This window comes from Spea bombifrons, chromosome 3, assembly GCF_027358695.1.
Source record: "Spea bombifrons isolate aSpeBom1 chromosome 3, aSpeBom1.2.pri, whole genome shotgun sequence".
Taxonomy (NCBI): Eukaryota; Metazoa; Chordata; class Amphibia; order Anura; family Pelobatidae; genus Spea; species Spea bombifrons.
In genome coordinates this window covers 80,860,476-80,880,156 of record NC_071089.1, presented here as the reverse complement: position 1 = coordinate 80,880,156, position 19,681 = coordinate 80,860,476, and the positions used below count along the sequence as shown (strand labels likewise).

Sequence of the window (19,681 nt, the reverse complement as noted above, 5' to 3'; positions counted from 1 at the left end):
GAGGGTTTTGTCTGAAAAACAGGTTTGATTTTTCTCCTATTATATCCTATGGGCATTCCATCAATACTGTCATTCACCTGTCATTCCATAGAAAACAGCTATAATCCCACTTAATATGAGTTTTAGATCATGTATCTGTACTAGGAGAGTATATGTGCCAAAGATCTATATGACTTTTCAGAGGGTTTTGTCTGAAAAAAAGGTTTGATTTTTCTCCCATTATATCCTATGGGCATTCCCTCAAAACTGTCATTCACCTGTCATTCCATAGAAAACAGCTATAATCCAACGTAATCTGAGTTTTAGATCACATGTGTGTGCTAGGGGAGTATGTGTGCCAAAGATCTAAATGCTATTTCTTAAGCTTTTATTTCAAAATCAATGATTCTTTTCCCTTCCATTAAAGTCTATGGGCATTCTTCCCCATTATAGTCTATGGGCATTCCTCCCCATTATAGTCTATGGGCATTCCATTTTGTCATTCGTTTTAGTATGTCCCCATTATAAGTATCCCGGAGCTGAATGACAGCATTCCAATAATTATCAGGCTCATATCACTCAAACACTTGGAAAGAACAAAAACGCCTAAAAAGCTAGTGATATAAGTCATGTAGGATGCAGCGTAACCATAACCAACTTCAACTGGACCCCAGCTTAAGGGCTTTTTTAGTACAAATACATTAATCACATCTTCTGTTGCAGTAAGAGCCACGTTAAATACGATTGCACTGGTAAACATGATAATAAGCATCCATTTTGATGGTGACATGTTGCTTTGATTGTCAGGTACACGGACATCAGTGGACTTCTCAGTCAACAAACTGCCTTGTTCTGAGTTCATTTGATCATTTTGACTTTTTTTGATGATTTTGTCCTCATTGTTTGTTTCTTCGGCTTCAGTTTTTTCAGGTGGTCTTAAAACAAAAATGCTGTAAAGGACACACAATGCATAACAGGCAGTGCTGCAGTAAGCAAGGATGGCACCTTGATGATTTGTAAAGTATACATTGATAAATATGTGACCGGATATCAAACTGCCAACAAAGCCTGCCAATCCATACACCAGTTCAATGATGATGAGTCTAAGAGATGTTCTGCTCTCCGAGGAACACTGTGAGGCCCAGGCCATAACTCCAGCTCAATAGGATGTGAACCACCCAGTTAAACCATTTAAAGCAGCAGAACCAAACATCACCTCTATAGGCCAGTCCAATTTTGTCACCTATTTTTGCCAGAATATAGGAAGACAGAATTGGGGTTAAACCCATAATCACATTGTATGTTATGTAAAAATTAGAGATGCCTTTTTGTAATGCATCCTCCTCAGAAATGTTGGAAGCCGCAATAGTTCTATTATAATGACCGGACTAAGCACCGGGGACTCAGAAGCACCGGTAAGTTGGGGGGGGGATAACACAGGAGGATCCAGGTCCCCTGCATCTGAGTCCCCGGTGCTTAGTCCGGGCAGCGTGTAGAGCTCTACGCGATTGTATTATTAAACATGGAGGATGTTAAATAAAGTTAAAACAAAACAAAACAAAAAAAAACCCTGATGTTTTAATTTAAGTCCCGGACAGGCGCCCCTGTTGCCATGGCGCCCTGTGCGGCCGCACAGGTCGCACACCCCTTAGGCCAGCCCTGTTGGGAGGGACACATAACCTACCTCCTCATCCTTGTACTGAGCGTAATCTTGGAGTACCAGGACATGACTTCACATAATAACGTCTCCAGAGGTCACACAGGTTGGCCAAAGGGGTATTAGGGAGGTCTGTGCCTGCTGTGATGTCAAATACACAGGAAAGCCTAGATCTAGATTTTACTTTGCAGTCTTATTTAGTGAGTGCTGATGTTGGTGTGATAAGGCTGTCAAGCGAGCATTGAGATTGTTCTTAATGTGTTTTTACTCAGCTCAGCTCAGTTGAAAGGGTGATAGTAGGGTATTACGTCAAAGTTGATACTTTATTGGACCAAGATACAAAACGATCTAAAGTTACAAAGGTTTTCAGAAAGTCACGGGTCTCTCCTTCAGATGGAACATTTTCTGTGAATATCACTTGTCTAAATGGTTCTTTGTCCTTCGCACAGGCGTTGGGGTGGCTGTGACTCCTCTTATAAAGAGTACGCAGAAGAAACAGGAGTCTCAAGTGTCAACATGAATCGGAACACACATGGCAACATCTCCACAACTGACTTCAAAGGCCCGGTGCATGTAACTTATGTTACAGAGAAGGAGAAACCACGCTCGGAGATTCCCATCAGTAAGGTGAAGCTATCCAGAGATGCTCTTCTCTATATTTCTCTGATAACCTGTATGAACCTTCCCGATGACAGTGATTCAGAAGAAACTCTTTAAAGATGACAATGCATCAACATGATTCTAAGAATCATTCCTAGAGTCCTGACTTGGTATGGCCACTTTCACGTTCCCATGAAACCACCAAACTGTTTAAACATAATGAATTATATCATTAATTAGAGAGAGAAAAAACAATTGAAAAAAAGTGAAATAAGTGCATTGATATTCAATAAATGAATAAGAAAGAGTTGAATTAAGAGTTCACACTAGAAAACTTGTTCAAGGCTCCACAATATAATAATATCTCCATTTGTCGGGCTTTTGTATTGGACCCACTTGCCAGATAAAATTGAAGATCTGTAACCAATGTGATGAAAACCAGGAATACATCGCTCATAACGGGATTCAGATTGAATTAATTAATTTTTATTTATGTATATTTTGAAGAAGCCAGGTGTTGTATCTTTAAAACAATATCAACATGTTGTCAGTTCCATTGTACAGTTGTGTCTATGTTAAGTATCCATCGTGTATTTAAAATATTTGAAATAAAATTAAAAGTGTAGCAAAGTCTTGGTATTGTTCTTACTGAGCTCCACAAGCAAAATGGACACTTAACTGCATACGTTGTATGATTTCTATTGAAAGGTGTATGTTTGGACATCAGAGGTCTCTCCTACAGAAGAAATGGTGACGAAAAGACCTCTGAGGTCTAGAAAGCTTATGTGCTTATAGCATGGACCAGGTTAAAAAAGTATAAAGATCAGTGGGTGCAGGGTTATGTAGCAAGAAGAAAAAATAGGAAACTAGAAATGTATGTACCTTTGGTATCCAGGTAGATAATTCTGATACCAGCCTGGAGTTAATTTTTAATTTTTTTTTTATATATATGACACCCCAGCCTAAAAAGCTTCCATCCACCAATTGGTGTACCCAAAACAAAAGTGCTCTGTGAAGACATGTAGAGTATGTTCTCTCCTCCATACACAATGAAAGTTTGGTGCTGGTACATGTCAGAGGTAAGGGTGATGCACAGTTCCCAAAACCACAGTGCATTATCAATAACAATAAAACGTGGTGGGGTATACCTTTCTGATCAAAGTCAACAGCCCTACCTAGTGTTAGGCAAAACCACAACATGGTATACAAAAGTTGTGATCTACCTGACCCAAGTTTCCGTGTTTAATACAAAGGTACTTTAAGATAAATTTGGAACTGGAAAGAATTACACTTTTCTACAGTTCCAGCTAAAGATTTTGAGAAACATCCTCTGATCCAAAGACAAAAATGGCATTTTCTTTGTACAATCCCCCCACCAAACGCACAAAAAGTCTGCTATAAAAAAGGTATTAGGACAGACTCCTTAGGTACCACTGCCCTTCCTGTTCCTCTCTACCAGGTCTCTGTATCATACAAAAATAGGGAATTGGAAATGTTTTCAATAATATATATATATATATATATATCGTTCTGCTTGTGCTTTAACAGTAGGATTGCAATGACATCCTGGAGTGTTTTGATTCTGTTTTAGTTATGTTTATTTTTTATTAATACTGCTGTATTTTTGTAATACTGTATTTTCTGACACGATCACAGTATGTTGATCTCCTCTCCGTATCTGGTCTTGTTCACTGTTCATTTTAGAGTCTTTCGGACCCTGGTATGCTTACCGATTTGTTTTAGTGGACCGTTGTTTTACTGTGCAAACGCGGGAGGTGTCTCTCATTCCTTTTAATGTACACACTATAACTTGTCTTTACGCATACCTTGAATAAATGGAGATTTGAATTGAGATAAAAAAACAAAAAAAAACGTAGGATTGCTGCAACTTAATAAAACAAGATGAAAATGTAGGGTATTTTGATGGCACATGACCTACATAAAAACTCTCCGCAGCTATCAAAAAGTTTGTTCCAGGCAAGTTAAAAAAAAAAATAATATAAAAAAACCTATGCATGTAGGGTATTTCCATAATCTAAAAAACACATACTGGATTTCTCTGCCATAACTCATAACCTGTGCCACAAAAATTCTAAAAAACACAGAAGCGTTGGTGAAAAAAAATTCAACAAAGTATTTCTATAGCTAATTTCGGCAGTGATTGGTGGCCAAATGTTTGCTTGGACTGTGTCCTGAAACCACTAGTGACATATCCTAGATTGGGTGGTGTTCATGGCTTCTTTGTTTAAAATTTCCAGTTACAAACCCAACATACTAAATGTAAAAAAAACAGTTCCAAAACAGCAATATACACCTTATAAGCCCAATTAAAATGCTCGAAATGCATATACAATCTGGACACCTGAATTGTTGTTGGGGGTATGTTCTGTCAATTTAACTGATTTAGTGAGGGTTTAGATATATATGAAAAATATGGGGTTTTAGTATTTTGTATAACATTACTCATTCTAAATGTTTAACTATGATGTGTGTGAAGATGTAAGTGACGTCTAAACATGAGACGCACGGATGCAAATTTGTAACCTTTTAAATTCATACATTGTCCTTTTTGTACACCTGTGCATTGGTGTTTTTTAATAAAGCATGAAATAGCTGGCAAAGGGCCATGAGGAAGCCAGCCCTTCAGATCTTTAGCATACACACTGGTTGGGCCCGAACCATTGGTCTGGATAAACTCCATTCATTTTTGTTATTACATATGGTTACAGCTACTTTTAGTCAATAGTATAAAAAACACAACAGAAACTGATGGTCATTTAATTTGTTTATTATTAATTACAAAATTAATAGTCCAATTAATTAGGCCTGAAAGCAATGATCATGGTGACAGCTACCTCGAGACTCACGAAGAGTCACCTTTCAGCACGCAGGAGAGGAAAAACCACCCTAAGGGTGGAAACCTCTGGGGAACCATGGCTTGAAAGATTGTCCTTCCCTCTGGACACTAAGAGGTTAACTGTGTATTTATACCTGTAGAAAAGAAAAGGCAAAACGTAATTGACAACACGGAAGCACAAAGCTTCTGTGGATGATTATGCCTCCACCGCAAGCTCTTTCCCTTTAATAGACTGCGTAACATCATCAGTTCAATATAAACGGACATCGCATTAAAAATAGACATCGCATTAAAAATAGACATCGCATTAAAAATAGACATCGCATTAAAAATAGACATCGCATTACACATGGAGATAGCATTAAACATGGATGTAGACCTACTCACAGACATAGCATTAAACATGGACATAGCATTAAACATGGACAGAGCATTAAACATTGACAGAACATTAAACATGGAGATAATGATACACATGGACATAGCATTACACATAGAGTTAACATTAAACATGGACATTGCATTACACAATGACATAGCATTAAACATGGATATAGCATTAAACATGGACATAGCATTTGTCACGGAGCTGGCTAGTCCGACCGACTACCTCCGCTGTCTTGTGCTCCCTTAGCCTGGGACAACACACTTCCCCCGGTTCCCCAGGCACTAGCCGAGACTCGGTGTAGGGTAAAACCAAACGAAGATTGATTTATTTTGGACACACAGGGCTGGATATATCCATCCAAACACCCATTTGACTGAAGGGCAGGGCAGGTTCATAAAGGCAGGGTAATCACAGGTAACAAGGCCCAGCTGGATGTATTGGCTAGGGCTCAACCCAGGTAACAAGGCACACCTGAGTTCTGAGTGCTCCAGAGGGCGGAGGGCAGCCACTAGTGGTAGCAGATTTAAACACCACAGGTATAAAAAAAAGCCATGGTTCAGGCAGCGAAAAAGTGGTTCCTGACAGTACCCCCTCCCCAAGGAGCGGTCACTGAATGCGAACAGTCTGAACAAAATCTGTACACCTTTAATAAACTGAGCAGAAGGGTGTACTTAACGTGATTTCTTCTTTTTCTTTTTCGGTAAAGCTTGTTCACAGATCTCCAGGTCTTCATTTCTGATTATATTGCCATTAGAGGTAATAACACAATCAAAGGAAAGGTTATCTGTGGTGCAATCATAGGTCAAATTAGGACTGGATGCTGAAGAAGTTGATGAGAAGGTATGATTCAGTGCTTTCTCTTTCCATGTACCAGGGGTCACATAGCTGCCCTGTACCCAGGGCACTACTGGGGGCAGGGGGGTAGTACCAGAACTGCACTGGTTCAAAACAGGAGAAGCAGACTTGGTATGGGAAGCACTGATGGAAGGTCCCTTCCTCCTCAGAGATGGAATAGGGTCATGTATCTTTGCTATCAGTCCAGAGGAGATATTAGGGGCTATGGTAGTCTCTGGTGTATCACACTTTGCTGAGGTAAGAGTGATAGGAGTTGCAATCATGGCTGAACAGAAAGCAATAGGAAGTTCATCCATATGGGAGCAACCCACACTGCCACAGACTGTAGAATCACAGAAGCTGCATTCCATCACAGAACAGTCATCAGGCTTCAGGCTTCAGCTGGACATCCACTGGAGTTTGAGAAGCATTAGGAATCACCAGGGGTGGTATATACTCCATGGGTTCACTGTCCTGGGGAATAAAGCTACTTCCCCTTTTAGGAGAGCTCTGTGCTTGTGACGTAGACTGTTCAATCAGTACAGAGGGTTTTGGAGGTTTCAGAGGACATTGGGTGATCCAGTGTCCATTTTTGCCACAGTAAAAGCAAGCCTCATCATCACGCCTTTGTTGCAATTCGGTTGTGGTAAGGGGTTCACGTTTCCTAGAAGATTCCTTTTTCATACTGGTAACAGGCTTGTTGGATTTCTCAGGTGATGTAACAGATGTAGGTGAATGGTCTTCATGAGGACACAAAGCAGGGAGTCTGCTTGGAAGGACACAAAGCAGGGAGTCCGCTTGGAAGGATGCAAAGCAGGGAGTCCGTTTGGAAGGACGCATAGCAGGGAGTCCGTTTGGAAGAACGCATAGCAGGGAGTCCGTTTGGAAGAACGCATAGCAGGGAGTCCGCTTGGAAGGACGCATAGCAGGGAGTCCGCTTGGAAGGACGCATAGCAGGGAGTCCGCTTGGAAGGACGCATAGCAGGGAGTCCGCTTGGAAGGACGCATAGCAGGGAGTCCGCTTGGAAGGACGCATAGCAGGGAGTCCGCTTGGAAGGACGCATAGCAGGGAGTCCGTTTGGAAGGACGCATAGCAGGGAGTCCGCTTGGAAGGACGCAAAGCAGGGAGTCCGCTTGGAAGGACGCATAGCAGGGAGTCCGTTTGGAAGGACGCAAAGCAGCGAGTCCGCTTGATCAGGACACAAAGCAGCGAGTCCGCTTGATCAGGACACAAAGCAGCGAGTCCGCTTGATCAGGACACAAAGCAGCGAGTCCGCTTGATCAGGACACAAAGCAGCGAGTCCGCTTGATCAGGACACAAAGCAGCGAGTCCGCTTGATCAGGACACAAAGCAGCGAGCCCGCTTGATCAGGGCACAAAGCAGCGAGCCCGCTTGATCAGGGCACAAAGCAGGGAGCCCGCTTGATCAGGACACAAAGCAGGGAGCCCGCTTGATCAGGGCACAAAGCAGGGAGCCCGCTTGATCAGGGCACAAAGCAGGGAGCCCGCTTGATCAGGGCACAAAGCAGGGAGCCCGCTTGATCAGGGCACAAAGCAGGGAGCCCGCTTGATCAGGGCACAAAGCAGGGAGCCCGCTTGATCAGGGCACAAAGCAGGGAGCCCGCTTGATCAGGACACAAAGCAGGGAGTCCGCTTGATAAGGGCACAAAGCAGGGAGCCCGCTTGATCAGGACACAAAGCAGGGAGCCCGCTTGATCAGGACACAAAGCAGGGAGTCCGCTTGATCAGGACACAAAGCAGGGAGTCCGCTTGATCAGGACACAAAGCAGGGAACCAGGAACAGTACAGGTGCCGAGCCACAGCAGGAAGATCCATAGACTTCAATACAAAGGCCCTGACTGAAGGGCAGGGCAGGTTCATAAAGGCAGGGTAATCACAGGTAACAAGGGACAGCTGGATGTATTGGCTAGGGCTCAACCCAGGTAACAAGGCACACCTGAGTTCTGAGTGCTCCAAAGGGCGGCCACTAGTGGTAGCAGATTTAAACACCACAGGTATAAAAAAAGCCATGGTTCAGGCAGCGAAAAAGTGGTTCCTGACAATAGCATTAAACATGGACATAGCATTGCACATAGAGATAACATTAAACATGGAGATAGCATTAAACACTGACACTGCCTTACATATGGATAAAGCATTAAACATGGACATAGCATTTGTGTAAACCCCAGGGAGATGCTTAGTGTTGCATTTGGGTACAGGTGCTATCCAGATCATAAATATGGGTCCCTGGGGTGGAGCAATTGGAGAGCAGGGTGGGCCAATGCTCCGTTTCCCCATGCTGTGGAAATTCCATGCCGAGTTTTCCAGGAGGCAAGAAATCTGCAGGATCCGGTCCGGGATTCCTATATGGGCCGGCATCAGGCACAGGTGCTGGACATTAAAAGCCCCTGGAGCTTGATACTCAGAGAGACTGTTGGGGGAAGAGGAAGTTCCCTGTGCTCCTAGGGCAAGGAGAGGCCCTGAAGAAGACAATCCCTGAGCCAAGTGAGGCAATACCTGCCTGGACGTTTTGTGTGTTGTCTGGGGGAGGTTTTCCAGAGCCTGGCGTAGCTGGGTCTGGCTGGGAGGTTGAGGTAGTGGGTGATTAGGCTGGTCAGTCTGGACCAGCATAGTTCAGTTAGAGAGGGCTCCAATTGGGAGCTAGGTTTTCTTTTGCAGGTTTCCCAGATATGCAATACTTTTATCCAGCAAAAAGAAACTTCACGTCCGGATCATCAATAAGTCGTCACAAACACATCAAGGCCATCCTCCATAAGCATATGTATTTCAGCCAGCAATACACAAGGGCACATACCATGCAACAGTCAAACAGTGGTTTTTGGGGTTTAAGCGGTTAAAATAAAGCGAATTTTTTCTCTTTTTTTTTTTTGGTTCCTGCTTTCTGCCCACAGACCATAGCAGTGCTTTGCCCGCATCCTCCACCATATGTGACAAACCCTATAGCATGACGGCCATACATGTCACTTTTAGGGGTCCTAAGCACCTAAGTCCTCTAGGGCAATTAGAGCCAGGAACAGCAGCTCATTTTTTTTTTCTTTTTTTTTTGTTTTTTTTTTGGTTCCTGCTTTCTGCCCACAGACCATAGCAGTGCTTTGCCCGCATCCTCCACCATATGTGACAAACCCTATAGCATGAGGGCCATACATGTCACTTTTAGGGGTCCTAAGCACCTAAGTCCTCCAGGGCAATTAGAGCCAGGAACAGCAGCTCATTTTTTTTTTTTTCGTTTTTTTTCCTCCTTATTTTAACCGCTTAAACCCCAAAAACCACTGTTTGACTGTTGCATGGTATGTGCCCTTGTGTATTGCTGGCTGAAATACATATGCTTATGGAGGATGGCCTTGATGTGTTTGTGACAACTTATTGATGATCCGGACGTGAAGTTTCTTTTTGCTGGATAAAAGTATTGCATATCTGTGAAACCTGCAAAAGAAAACCTAGCTCCCAATTGGAGCCCTCTCTAACTGAACTATGCTGGTGCAGACTGACCAGCCTAATCACCCACTACCTCAACCTCCCAGCCAGACCCAGCTACGCCAGGCTCTGGAAAACCTCCCCCAGACAACACACAAAACGTCCAGGCAGGTATTGCCTCACTTGGCTCAGGGATTGTCTTCTTCGGGGCCTCTCCTTGCCCTGGGAGCACAGGGAACTTCCTCTTCCCCCAACAGTCTCTCTGAGTATCAGGCTCCAGGGGTTTTTAATGTCCAGCACCTGTGCCTGATGCCGGCCCCATTGGCATCCCGGACCGGATCCTGCAGATTTCTTGCGTCCTGGAAAACTCGGCATGGAATTTCCACAGCATGGGGAAACGGAGCATTGGCCCACCCTGCTCTCCAATTGCTCCACCCTAGGGACCCATATTTACGATCTGGATAGCACCTGTACCCAAATGCCACACTAAGCATCTCCCTGGGGTTTACACTGTCACACATTACAGATAGAGATAACATTAAATATGGACATAGCATTAAACATGGACATAACACTACTCATTGAGATAGCATTAAACATGGAGATAACATGCAACACATCGGAAGGATTTCATTTTGGAATGTATCGATTTTATTTTGAAATATAACTATTTCTTGTTTGAACACCAGTTTTACCGTCATCTATGTGGGACAGCCATGGGTGCCAGGTTCGTGCCGAGTTACGCCAACCTTTTCGTAGCCGAATGGGAAGCAGAACAGATATGGCACAACAATCCATTTGAAGCAGACCTGGTGCTGTGGAAGAGATATATCGATGATGTGTTAATTATATGGAGGGGAACACTGGATAAATTACATCAATTTATAGAATACATCAACCAGAACCAATACAACCTAAAATTTACTTTCAACATACTAAAGCAAAGTGTTGAATTCTTGGATGTGGAACTATTCACAGAAGGCAATGCTCCAGAAATTATAAAAATGCTACCGATGCCAATGGTTTCATTGATTACACAAGCTGTCATCACCCAGCATGGTTAGATAACATCCCCACGGGACAGATGATGAGAATAAGGAGGAACTGTACACGGGACCAGGACTTTATTAAACACACCACAGATATTAAAAGTAAATTTAGGGAGAAACACTATCCAATAGAGTTATGAGCGAGAAGTCAACAGAAAGTGGAACAAATGGACAGATCTCATCTACTAAAAGATTTCAGTTTTTCATTCATTAAGGAATATAATACTAAGGCTCACCACATTAAAAAGATATTGCGGAAACACTGGCATGTCCTGAAGGGCGATGACATTTTAGGTCCCCTCTTACCGGAAAAACCTCAAATCATATACAAAAAAAACAAATAATTTGAAAAACATTTTCCTCCCAACAAAGAAAACAGAAATTAATTTTAATACCTTTCTGGGCAAGAAACCCATTGGTTTTTTCCCATGCGGTAGGTGCAAGATGTGCACCTACCTAACAAGGAAAACAAACAGTTTTATCAGTAATAGGACAGGGACTACATACGAAATTAAGAAATTCATCACCTGCACCACCAAATCTGTAATTTATTTATTACAATGTCCATGTGGTGCACAGTATGGGGGAAGAACAACCAGACCACTTAAAGGAAGAATTTAGGAACATCTTGGGAACATTATGAATTCAAGCATTAAACACGGTGTCCCGCGATACTGTAATTCATGTCCTGTTTTCTCAATTAATCAATTTTGAATCATGGGAATAGACATTGTACCCCCAAATTGGAGAGGAGGGAATAGTGCAGAAAACATTTCAAGAAAGGAAACTAAGTGGATCTTTAAATTAGGAACATATAAAAAAAGGAGGCTTGAACATAAACTTGGATATTCACGCTTTCACCTAAGGGATCCTAACCCCCATTTGAAATAAATAGACACAGACTACTTATTCATTCATGGCTTCTTCAATATTACTTTTTACTATACACAATTCCAATATTTCATATTTTGTATTATTGTTTGGCACTTTTCCACCCTTATTGCTCTCTTTTCCGTGGATTCATATAGACATTTATGTATAAACAAAACCCATAGTATGTTTAGTTATAGTTCATATATCCACGTTTAATGCAATCACATCCTTAAACGTTTACATCCTATAGCGTTTATACTTAGCGTTCATGTTAATCCGTCTTCAAATGTCATTTCTTAACATCTGCACTGCACAGCACAGCAGGACACTGGGACCTGATGCAACACCAAGAAAAGAGACAGCCCTACGGAGAAGGAGAAGCCGTTTCTATGGGGACGCGTATAAACAGAATGACGCCAGTACGCACATCCAGCCTCCAATACGTCCTCACGTATTGTGGAATGACGTAACAGCGCCACCTAGTGTACATGTGCGTACAACACGTCCTCATGTTCTGGGAAACAACGTTACACCGCCATCTAGCGTATATAGAAGAAAATACAACGAATTAACACACATAAAAAGAGTGGAAGAAGCGATCAAATTCTTTTTTCCTGAGGAAGCCATTAAAGCCGAAACGCGTTGAGGAAAGACTTTTTATTTCACTTAATCGTTTGACTTTTACATATTTATATTTTATATATCTTAAAGTACTTTTTTTTAAAATTTAAATAAAATTATTTTAAAGGCATATTCCCATAATAAACCTATATTTTTAAATATAAGCAGCAGTTGTTTATTCTCTGGGGGTGGTTTTCCCGCTCCCTGGCTGGAAGAAGTTGACACACTGTATCACAGCGTTCGGGGGATTGGACCGGAAATTCCACGACATTTGGAGAAGAGATCCTGGACACCGTGGGCTTCCCCTACCCCCCTCCCTGGGCGCACCTTGCACATAATTTTACGTGCATTGGATCCCGTGATTGCAACCATTTACTACCTTTTTCACGAGCTGCTATGAGAGGGGAATGAGAAACAGACACAAATCTTCAGCACTATTGTGAGTGCAACTAACGCAATATAATTAACACCGTATCGTCTGAACAGTCTACACTATTGTTGTTTCGTTTGTTTTTCTTACATGAGCGCCCCCTATTGAAATTGAACCTATACTTTACAACACCTGGAGAGAGTTGTTTTTAAGGAGGCAGCTGTGAGAAAACAAAAGGGAAGTATTTTTAAGAGATTTACTTATTTAGCACACACTATTTTTGGGGCACACCGGTTCTCCTCACAATCTTTTTACTAAAGCACACACACCCAGGGACTCACACTAACACAACCAGACAATCACCACTAATACACACACACCCAGACATTCACACTAACACCACCAGACCCATACATTAACACACACCCAGACACTAACACAACCAGACAATCAGCACTAATACACACACCCAGACATTCACACTAACACAACCAGACCCATACATTAACACACACCCTGACACTAACACAACCAATCAGCACTAATACACACACAGACACTAACACTAACACAACCAGACCCATACATTAACACACACCCTGAAAACAAAAGGGAAGTATTTTTAAGAGATTTACTTATTTAGCACACACTATTTTTGGGGCACACCGGTTCTCCTCACAATCTTTTTACTAAAGCACACACACCCAGGGACTCACACTAACACAACCAGACAATCACCACTAATACACACACACCCAGACATTCACACTAACACCACCAGACCCATACATTAACACACACCCAGACACTAACACAACCAGACAATCAGCACTAATACACACACCCAGACATTCACACTAACACAACCAGACCCATACATTAACACACACCCTGACACTAACACAACCAATCAGCACTAATACACACACAGACACTAACACTAACACAACCAGACCCATACATTAACACACACCCTGACACTAACACAACCAGACAATCAGCACTAATACACACACAGACACTAACACTAACACAACCAGACCCATACATTAACACACACCCTGACACTAACACAACCAGACAATCAGCACTAATACACACACCCAGACATTCACACTAACACAACCAGACCTATCCATTAACACACACCCAGGCACTAACACAACCAGACAATCAGCACTAATACACACACCCAGACATTCACACTAACACAACCAGACCCATACATTAACACACACCCAGACACTAACACAACCAGACAATCAGCACTAATACACACACCCAGACATTCACACTAACACAACCAGACCCATACATTAACACACACCCTGACACTAACACAACCAGACAATCAGCACTAATACACACACAGACACTCACACTAACACAACAAGGCCCATACATTAACACACATGCACAGGCACTTAAACTAGCACAAATGCATGCTATCATACCCAGAGAGACACACATAGACAATATCATACCCAGACACACACAGTAATAACATGCCTGCACACACAGTCATAACATGCCTGCACACACACTAACATAAAACAATAGAAGAATTCCGCGCATATTCAGCGAATATCAATCACTGATCTGAGGAGTAAGTATTGGGGGTTGCAAAAAAACAACCCCCCCCCCCGATGTTTTAATTTAAACCCTGTGCGGACGCACACTTGTAAGGCCGGCCCTGGCGGGGGCTTCCATTCCGACATGTCATGTTTGGGACAGTCTATTTTAGTAGTATTAATTTTAATTCCAACTATGTACCACATGTGAGATACAAAAATAAAAATACCTGTATTAACACCAATATAGGCTATGCAATGTTATACTTCAAGTGTATAAAAGGAACTATTATTTATTAACTCTAGTTACCTGGGGAAAGAAATATATTTTTGCGAGCAGTTGATAGGAAAGCTACAGGTTGCAGGTGCAACTTATAACCGTTACAAAAATAAAAATGCCCTGGTCCCCAAACCTTAATAGAATTTAAGAGACTGGAAACGGCATTTGATGTAATTCTCTGCACTAAGGGAATGACATCCGTAGTTCCCGCTGGTCTCTAATCTTTTGTTCGGAGCTTGGAAGACACTGACCCCGGCATATAACAGCCCTCTGCCATAGTGACCGTCGAACCAGTTGCCTCAGATTCTGGTATTGTTCTGTAGGCAGAGTAGTGGTGTAGCAGGAGAGGATGACCCGCAGCAGCCCCTGGAATTCTGATACCACATCCATGTGTTCGTCAAGGCGACCGAAGTCTGTCGTCCTGTCGGTTAATCCCGGCAGAAAGTAAGTGTCCCTCAGACTAAGAAGCAATCCCGCCGCTTGCCACCAATGTCACGGGGCTGGCTAGTCCGACCGACTACCTCCGCTGTCTTGTGCTCCCTTAGCCTGGGACAACACACTTCCCCCGGTTCCCCAGTCACTCGCCGAGACTCAGTGTAGGGTAAAACCAAACGAAGACTGATTTATTTTGGACACACAGGGCTGGATATATCCAGCAAAACACACATTAACATAAAAACAAGATATTGGGACACAAACCGGCCCCTTAATCTGCCTCCCAGAGACAACAGGGGCAGTAACGAGATTAACAATACAATGGGGGGAGACTGATTTATACAACATTAAACTGAAACAATGGCAGTCACTCCCTGGTTGCAGATCCTGGCTGTCTGCTGGAGATAATCCCCTCAGCCAGTGATGAGATGATACTGCTGGGGGTAGCCACAGAAGTCTTTACAAACCCAGGGCCCATAGTCAATAGGGAGGAGGCTGGCAGTCAGGCTTCTCCAGTGGTCCCAGTGATGGAGGCTTCCGTCACAGCATTAAACATAGAGATAACATTATCCTATGGGCATTCCATCAATACTGTCATTCACCTGTCATTCCATAGAACACAGCTATAATTCCACTTAATATGAGGTTTAGAACCTATAACTGTACTAGGGGAGTATACATGACAAAGTTCTATATTATTATTATTATTATTATCTTTTATTTATATAGCGCCAACAGTTTACGCAGCGCTTAATACAATACATAAATTCAAGGGATATGACAAGACAAGAATTGACAGACTAAGACAAACCGATACATTTGGTGGAGAGAGCCCTGCTCGCAAGCTTACAATCTAGAGGGAAATGGGGTGACAAACATAAGGCACAGAGAAAGGGTGAGAGGTAGTGTGGGGGTATCAATGACAAGGAAGTTCTAGCAGCTAAGATGGTATGCTTCTCTGAAGAAGTGGGTTTTTAGATGTTTCTTGAATGTCGGGAGGGAGGGTGAATTCTGAAGGTTATATGATATTTAAGATGGTTTTCTCTAAAAAAACAAGTTTAATTTTTCTCCCATTATATCCTATGGGCATTCACTCAAAACTGTCATTCACCTGTCATTCCATAGAAAGTAGCTATAATCCCACATAATCTGAGTTTTAGATCCTGTGTCTGTGCTAGGGGAGAATGTGTGCCAAAGATCTAAATGATATGTTTTAAATTCAAAATCAATTATTCTTTTACCTTCCATTATAGTCTATGGGCATTCCTCCCCATTAAAGTCTATGGGCATTCCTCCCCATTAAAGTCTATGGGCATTCCTCCCCATTATAGTCTATGGGCATTCCTCCCCATTATAGTCTATGGGCATTCCTCCCCATTATAGTCTATGGGCATTCCATTTTGTCATTCGTTTTAGTATGTCCCCTTAAATGACGTAAAATCACTTAAGCAATTTTTGACTCGCATATAACACGTGATACACACAGTACATCAAATGTGTACATCTACCTGTTTAACCCCTGAATAACGGTTTATTTTACGCTATAGTAGGGGAGCAATTTTTGGTGTTTGTGCTATGGCTTCCTTCAACCCTCGTGTCCCTCTGTCTCTTTTAGTAAACCCATGCAAATAATATTTATGGGACAAGTAGGATTTAAAGAAAATATGTAAGATTATTTTTTATGAATACAATGTAAAAATTAAAAAAAAACTATTTATTCACAGTTTAACAGCTAGTATTTTTATTATAATGGGTAATTTCTCCTGTTGGGGTAGTCATCCAATTTTACCACACTTTTGCCCTTGCTGTTAATGTGTGGTGAATTTGTTTTATTGTAGATCCAGCATCTGAGAACTAATACCGTAATTGGATGGAATATTTGGAAGCATGGAGGTTGGAGGGAATTCATTTTTTCATCATTTCATGTCGGCAAATATTCGCAAAGTCTTGTCGCCTTTTCCCAATCCCTTTTAATCTGTCTTTTTATCATGTTCTTCCTTACATATGACATTTGTCAAATCTTTCCCTTTCATTAAATGTCTCCCACAAGCGCACACAACCTATTTATGTTTATAAAATCTTTGGAATTTGAACATGATTTACATTAGTTGAACCAGTGTGGGTGGATCAATTGTGTTTTTTTCCCTTCTTATCCCATTCTCCTACGCATTTTCTATTTCATTTTGTAGTTTTATCTGCTATCTGTAAAACTGAAAATTCTCAAGTTGTAGTCAAAGGTTGTTTCTCAAGATGTCATATATTTACCCTGCCAAGGGTTCTGAAGTTCCTACCGTTATCTACCCAGGTAGATTTTAGATGTTACGTGGCCAAGACCAGTGGTGACAAAGCCTTGAAGGCATAACAATCTGTAACGTTCCAAACACAGACTAATCAAAGGGCAACAAATGAAGATGACAGCACACAATATAGCACAGGGTAGACATATAGGAAGGCTTTAAATTGCGTAATCACATTAAAATACACATTTATTATACAAAGATTCAGGAGCGCAAAACATTTTTGTGGCCTCACTATGCCTGATCCCTGCATTTTAGCAGGAATCAGGCTTTGTCACAGGCATATCAGCCAGGTAATCTCACAACAGATCAGCTGGCAGCATGCTGGCACTTTAACCCCCCCCATATACATCTGTTACCATGACAGCAAGCCGCTATATTGGGCTGCCTGCTCCATGGGCTGATCACTTCAATTTTAGGCTGATTGGTGCTTTCAAGCTTGCAAGACTTCAGATGGCTGCAGGCTGGCTCAGGTGCCAACTGGCAGCTTTATTTTTTCTTCATCGCTGCACGGAGGGGGGGATCCCTAGGCCCCTCCATGTGCACAGTCTCCTGTTTTCACAGACCTCCAACAGCTCCACACCTTTGTTTTGGACCAAAATGTCACATGCCCCGTGTGTGCCTGGGCATTGCCAAAAATAAGGATGACGTTTGTTGCTGTTTCAGCAGAGCTACCATATGGGACATTGGACGCCATTTGCTACTGATTATGTTAGACACCCTTCTGAGAAGCTGCTTGCTGCCAAAAATAAGACCACAATGAGTTGTTTCAGGTGAGTTGAGGATATTGGAGGTCTAGTTGTCAGAAAGAAGAAAATACCCCACTGCATGCTGGACTGACCATCTGGCACACCAGGCAAATTCCTGGTGGGCCGCTGCCTGGCATTGCTCCATACACACCCGATCTGTCGCTCCATCAGCAGATCGAGTGCTGTAGTGTGCGGCCACTGGCCGCATATGCCTGGCTGCATGCTACATGAGCATAAAAATGTAACATGCTGCTTGTAGTTGGTCTCATTAGGGTACTGCCGGCTTTAAAGTTCCATGGACGCCCTATTATCCTCCTCACTCCATCTTTACCCCACTGCATCGGTAATATTTTATTCATTAACATAATCTAATCTGTATTAATTTTCTACTGTGAGGCACTGTTACCGTTTATAGGATTTGGCGCCACATAAACTTTGCATCTTATACATCTCTATATTATTTTATATGTTGTCACAATAAAAAAATGTCAGCTTCGACTAAAAACTCAATCCTCCCCGTAACTGAAACACATTTTGAAGTATAGCAACACTGTTGTGTTTCAATCTATTTAATGGTTTAAAGGGACAATTCAGCCACACATCCACCTTAATTGATATGATACCTGTGTGTCCCCTTCAGCAGAAGCAATATACATTTACCTCTTTCCTGGCTCCTCAGCTCTGCGGCTCGCTTGCCAGTGTGCATGTTCGCCACCAGCCAGCTTCAACTCCAGTGAGTTCCATAATGAGACCCCCCCAAAAAAGCATGCGCTTTCCTGCCATTGATTGGCTGCTTCAGGTAGCCAATAGTCGAGTAAAGATGGGGCCACATACTTACAAAGCACTTAATATTTTTCTAACTTAATACATCAGTAGAAATAAATTACCAAAAAAAGTGGTAATTAATAAAAAGCTTGCTAGAAATAATGATAAATTAAAGTCAAATGTTTTTACAGGAAACACTTATTTACCGTGTTGCCTAAAAGCACATTTTGATAGATTGTTGCAATAGAAACCACAAACGTGTCTTAAAATGTTTGTGTTGTTTTTATGTGATTAAATGGTTAGACAGGTCCCACCGGCAATATCCAGTTCAAATTCTTCAACCGGGGCCACTAGGATGCAGGAGCTCAGTGGGGTCACTTAACATGACCCGGCAGTAGTAGCACAGCAGATTGCAGAAACAAATGGAGGTAAGTTGATATATGTGTGGCTGTGTATTTATGGGGGAACACTTCTCATTTGAGGGGGAAATATAAAATGACACATCTAAGGTTATTTTCAATGGGTTGCCGAAGAGGAACAACACCTTTATCCGTTCAAAACACCAACCATAATACAACGTATTTTTTGTCTTTCCCATATTTCTTTTACCTTTGTATTCTTATTTCAACATGCATTGGTTGATGCACACAAACATTATTTTTGTTATTTTTTTTTATTAAAGAATAATTATTACTGTATATAAACATATGCATTTAGTTGAACTCACACACACACAAATAAGTAATGAGGCACAGTTTTTCACTTGTCCGCACAGTTATTTTGCAGCTTATTAGCAGAAAGAAGATTGTGAGCGTCATTCTTTTTAGCATTGTAAACATGTGTTGGCTAGCTCTTGAATACCTGAAACTGCCAGGCCATTTGTTACTTATGTCAGCTGGAAGATTCAATTATGAGTTA

The 19,681-nt window shown here is 42.0% G+C and overlaps 1 long non-coding RNA gene and 1 pseudogene across 1 annotated transcript; both read right to left on the bottom strand.

Annotated features, from left to right (window-relative positions):
- Positions 1–487: 487 nt before the first annotated feature.
- LOC128484045 (thymic stromal cotransporter homolog) lies at positions 488–3,935 on the bottom strand (annotated as a pseudogene).
- A 6,488-nt stretch (positions 3,936–10,423) lies between these two features.
- Positions 10,424–11,080, bottom strand: LOC128484347 (uncharacterized). The gene is made up of 2 exons (XR_008351146.1): positions 11,039–11,080; positions 10,424–10,568 (listed from the first exon to the last, which is right to left on the bottom strand). It is a non-coding gene; the product is annotated as an uncharacterized LOC128484347 (long non-coding RNA).
- Positions 11,081–19,681: the final 8,601 nt, after the last annotated feature.